The sequence below is a fragment of the Fukomys damarensis genome, unplaced genomic scaffold (assembly GCF_012274545.1).
Source record: "Fukomys damarensis isolate Sample0158 unplaced genomic scaffold, DMR_v1.0_HiC HiC_scaffold_25, whole genome shotgun sequence".
Taxonomy (NCBI): domain Eukaryota; kingdom Metazoa; phylum Chordata; class Mammalia; order Rodentia; family Bathyergidae; genus Fukomys; species Fukomys damarensis.
In genome coordinates, this window is record NW_022900937.1 from 19,023,538 (window position 1) to 19,028,829 (window position 5,292).

Genomic DNA, 5,292 nt, shown 5'->3' on the forward strand with positions numbered 1-5,292 from the left:
GAAGGGCCAGGGATTTAGCTCAGTGGTTCTACTGCCTGCCTCTCAATCACAAAGTCCCAAGTTTGATCCCTGGACCAAAAAAAAAAAAGAGCTAAAGAGAGGTAAAGAACAGACTCATTCTAACCAGAGCATCCAGATTTTCTTGAGTTTTTTTTTTAATCTTAAGCATTTGATCTGTGGAGCCTGGAAAACACATTAAGATTCAGTGAAAAGGAGACATACTTTTGAGCTGAGGTCTGATTTTCCAATTGCTTTTCTTTCATTTTGAGTCTGGAAGGAGGTTTTTATATTGCTTCTCAGGTGTGGGGACTAGCCAGTGTGTAACACTTACAGAGAATGAAATAGGTTTTGAAAAAAAAAAGTAAATGGAATTTGTCTCCAAGATGCTGTTGGCTTTAAAAATCCTACTGAGGGTATCAGCTGTATGGCTTTTAGTGTTCAGTTCAAGCTCGCACAAGTCCTCTTCTTCTGCACCTTTGTCTTCTGCACAGTTCAGCTCCACTGATTCCCACTCACTTCCTCTGCTGCCTTCTCAAACCGTCCGGCCTCCCCAGCTCTTCCTGTTATCTCTGCTGGTCTGACACAGTGCCATCCTGCTCAGCAGTGGGCATTATTACATGGTGTTGACAGGAAAGGAAGCCAAGGTGCTGGAGAAGGGGCTGAGCGGGGGGCTGGGGTGGGCACCCTTTGCCAGCCGTCCCTGGGCGTGGATGGAGAACACAGCAGTGGGCCCCAGAAAGTCAGAAGGGCTTTCTAAAGCAGAGAACCAATCAGAAGGCATGAGGGAGAAATGAACACATCCGCCTACATCGAATATTCTAAACTCAGGATGACAAAAGATCCCATAAACAAAGTCAGAAGGCAGACTGCAGAGTGGACAAAGATATCTGCAGCACGTGAAACTGATGAAGGGGAAACATCCTGTAGGAAGCGTGCACTATAGTTAAATTATAAAAATGTAGGATATCCAACAGAAAAACATGTTGGAGTTTAAACAGGCATTTCACAGGGGACAAAAGGCAAACCTCCCCAAGATAAAATGATGACCAACTGACCTTACTTTAGTCAAAGGAGTACAACATAAAGCACTGCTAAACTATTTTTTTCCCATCAGTTTAGAAAACACTAGAATGACAGGTGATACCCAGCAAGGAAACAGACACACTGCACTATTTTGGGGAGGGGGTTTGAGACAGGGTCTTACTATGTAGTTGAGACTGACCTGGAACTCACTTTGTAGCCCAGGCTGGTCTTGAACTCACAGCGATCCTCTTGCCTCAGCCTCCCGAGTGCTATTACGGGCGTGCGCCAACACGCCTGGCCCACACTGCGCTATTACTGGGTGAGAAATACCGCTTGGTGGTGTCTGTCACACTTAGCATGTGTCACGCTCTCTGACCTGGCAGATCCACTTCTAGAAATCCAGCTGACAGACACCTGTGCACATGCAAAGAGGTACAGAGGAGCTTGCATTGTAGTTCTGCTGTATAATAGCAAAAAGTGGAGACAGCCTAAACGCTCATCAGTCAGGCATGAGTAAATGGCGCATCTCTCTGTGTGGCCTGTGTAAAGAATGAGGACCCACGTAAACTAACCTGCAAAGGTGTTCGCGATCTGTTAAAGGAAAAAAGCAAATGGGAAAAGCTTGTGCGTTACAGATGTAATCTGGGCCAGGGATTTGGCTCAGTGGTTCTGCTGCCTACCTTGCAAGTGCAAGAAGGGGCCTGGGTTCGATCCCCCATACCAAAAAAAAAAAAAAAAAAAAAAAAAAAAAAAAGGAGAGAGAAAGAAACGTAATCTTCAAAGCAAAGCTGAAAAGCAAGTCCTCAGCTGATAAGACATGAGGCTCTGTCTGCGCTCATACATCAATGCTATTGCAGGAATTGCAGGAATGGGCTTGTCTTTCAAAAGCACGAAGGAGGAGTGTGACATCCATGTAAACTCAAAGGAAACAGGATGGGCACATAGTGAACCGATAACAGCAGTTTAATCTGGGAAGTGGAAAGAGGTTTTGTGAATCTTTGTTTAGTTCTTTCTTTCGAAGCATAATTGAAGTTGGGTGGTTTAAATGCATGTGTTTTCAGTACTTTTCAGATGAGTTATCAAACATGTTATCCCTGCAGGGACTGGTGAGAACTGATCAATCTGTTGCGAGCCTATGTTGCTGGAGGCATTCCCTAGGGCGGTTCACCGTGTTGTTTCAGTGTTTGCTCTCAGCCTCCTGCAGTAGATGTTACTATTGGAACAGCATCGCAGGTGAGGAACATGGAATGTACTGAGCTCATCTGAGTTACACACTGACAGGCTGCTCGTGGCAAATTGAAACTAGGGTGTTGTCAACCTAGGTGACACCCAGAGTGTTATCTGGGTGAGGTTTAAGGCCCCTCACTTTGAATCCACCTTGAAACATATTGGTAGTCCTTTAAAACAGTCAGCTGGGTTTGGTGGCCCACACCCGTAATCCCAGCTACTCAGGAGGCTGAGGCAGGAGGGTAAGTGTAAATCCAGCCTGGAAGACTTAGCCAGACTCAGCTTCTTTTTTTTTGGAGACAAGAGTCTCACTGTGTTCAGGCTGATCTTAAAGTCACTGTGTTCTGGCCTCAGAACTCATGGTTATCCTCTTGCCCAGAGTGCATGTGCCTCCGTGCTGGCCAAGACTCCTATTACAAAATAAAATTTTAAAAGGACAGGGGGTGGGGCCGGGGATTTAACTCAGTGGTTCCAAGGTCCCAAGTTCGATCCCTGGTACCCCTCCAAAAAAGGACAGGGGGTGTAGCTCAATGATAGAGTGCTTGTCATGAGTGACCCCCCAATGTCAAGCCCAAGCATTGCAAAAGCAAACAAACAGCTCAGCTGTAGAGAACTGGCTTAGCATATACAAAGCCCTGGGTTACATCACCAACACCACAACAAAAAGAGGGACAGAAAGAAGAAAGGGAGGGAGGGAGAGAGGGAGGAACAGAGAGATGGAGGGAGGGATGGAGGAAAAGAGGGAGGGAGGCAGGGTAGAAGACGAAGGGAAGGGAAGGGGGGAGGGGGAGGGGAAAGGCCCTGGGTCTCCCGTGGCCTTCCCTGGCTGGTCAAGTTCCCCTGCTTTTGGCTTCAGGTGTCCTGCCTTGATAGGGTCGTCCTCCTCCAGCCAGAGAAGTGAGGTGAGGGTAGGTTGAGGGGAACTGAAGTCCCAAGCTCTAGAAGGAACTTTACCTCCCACCCACTTAACTCTGGGTAAGCAAAACCAAGTGGCAGCTCCAGTGTCAACTGCCCACATTCTCTATACTTTCAACTCTTTCTTCCTCTCTCTCTCTCTCTCTCTCTCCCTTTCCTTCCTTCCTTCCTCTCTCTCTCCCTCTCTCCCTCACTCCCTTCCACACGCTCTTACTAAGTTGCCCAGATTGGCCTTCAACTTGTGGTCTTCCTGCCTCAGCCTCCTGAGTCTGGGATTACTGGTACATGCCACTATACTCCTTTCAACTCCTTTCATCTCTTGTCTCTCGCAGCACACCTCCACAGCTAGGAATCCCAGAACACCTTTCCATGAAGCTGGCATCCTGCCCAGGACTCTGGCGATGGCTGCAGGTCTCTGCAGTCTAAACCTCTTTCCAAGTTTGTGCCTGAGGTGTCCGTCTTCTGTGCTGAAGAAAAAGGAGATGAGTCTGAGCAGGATCAGAGCTGCCAGGAGGAGCTAGAACCAGGGGAGTAGGTGCCATCTGAGAAGAGGTGAGGAAGAGAGCCAGAAGGTGATGGCCTGAGTCAGTATAAAGCAAAGCAGCACTTCCTGGAGCTGCAAAATAATTCTGAGAAATAATATAAAACATAGTGCTTAGGTGTGCGTGTGTGCGCGCGTGTGTACAGTGGTATCTCCCAAGTCCTGTTGACTTTATTCAACTATCAGGTCACCTGTCCTCCCCTTTAGATCTCCCCACCCAGGTGGGGGCACTGCCTGATGGAGGTCCCTCCACACTGCCCCCAGACCAGATCTGCTTCCTAGCAAGGGAAGCTTTCCTCAGCTCAGAACACAGGGAGCGGAGGAAATCCTTGGAGGCTCCAGATCCTGGCCTTTAAACTTTGTTTCACACACACACATACACGTGAAACAAGCTTCAACAAGCAGCACTCAACACTGATCCTAATTATCTATGATGCACTCTGATCATTTGCATTCTATTCTTTTCATTTTCGTTATTTAAAATGTTTGTAACTGCTCACAAGTCCATTGACTCCAAGACCAGTGGGTAAGACCAGCAGTTTGCAACACACAGTCCAGGCTACTGAGCCACACAGATGAGCTAGAGAGAACACCCTGTTAGCCACACCTTGTAGACTGCAGGGAAAGCAGGCTGGAGGGCAAGTTGGGGGCCAGGGCCATCTCTCAGACCCTGCCTGACCAGAGATGCTCGGTCACTCACCTGAAGGTGGACTGAATTATGGCATATGATACATGAGACCACTGAGCTTTAAGGTAAAAATAAGATGAATTAGTGAAGGCTTCCATGTGGCAGGCATTGTTCTAAGCATTTTATGCCAATTAACACACTTAATCCTCACAATACTACTGTGCTATATGCAGTATTCTCCATCCCTGCTGTAGAGGAATTTAACCTCTAGAAAGTAGCTATTAAGTACAGATCTGGCCATCAAAGCCAGGCAGATTGACTCCAGAGCATCCAACTCTTTTAAAAAACCCAAAACTACATCCCCTTTCTCCTTGTCCACGACATTCTTGGACTCTTACTCCTGGGTCGCTTTGCCATCTTTTCAAGCGTAACACCCAGTGCTGAGCTTAGGCTCTGGGCAGAATTCCACCCGGGACTTAGGTGAGAGCTTAAGGTTGGGCAGGGTCACCGACCCAGGTGTCATTCCATCAGGCCCGCAACACCCAGCCGTGGACTGAACCCCTTGGTGCCAGGTCAGGGCTGGAGCAGCCCTCCAAACCATCCTGTGCATACAGAAGGGACACAGGTGTGCCCCGCTCCGGGTCCTCCACTTCTGTCTTTGTCAGAGATTGCCTTTCTGAGTAAGTTTATACTTGAACAAAACTAAATGAGCAAAATTATTCTGGGGGAGATAAGAGAAAAATGTAAGGAGTTAGTATCCTTTTGGAAAATAATTCATTGAATGTATTTTTATTGCTATAAAATATACATAATGAGCTGGGTTTGGTGGCGCACACCTGTAATCCCAGCTCTGAAGAGGCTGAGGCAGAAGAATCGCCATGAGTTGGAGGCTGTCCTGGATTACATAGTGAGATTCTGTTTCAAAAAACAAAAAATAGGACCGAGGATTTGGCTCAGT

The 5,292-nt window shown here is 47.4% G+C and overlaps 1 long non-coding RNA gene across 1 annotated transcript in view; it reads left to right on the forward strand.

Moving 5' to 3' along the window:
* LOC104875612 overlaps positions 1-3,569 on the forward strand; it is a 52,248-nt gene extending 48,679 nt beyond the window's left edge. Inside the window, exons 4-5 of the long non-coding RNA XR_784124.2 lie at positions 2,124-2,256; positions 3,498-3,569. This is a non-coding gene — a long non-coding RNA (uncharacterized LOC104875612). The remainder of the gene's footprint in view (positions 1-2,123; positions 2,257-3,497) is intronic.
* The last annotated feature ends 1,723 nt before the right edge of the window (positions 3,570-5,292 follow it).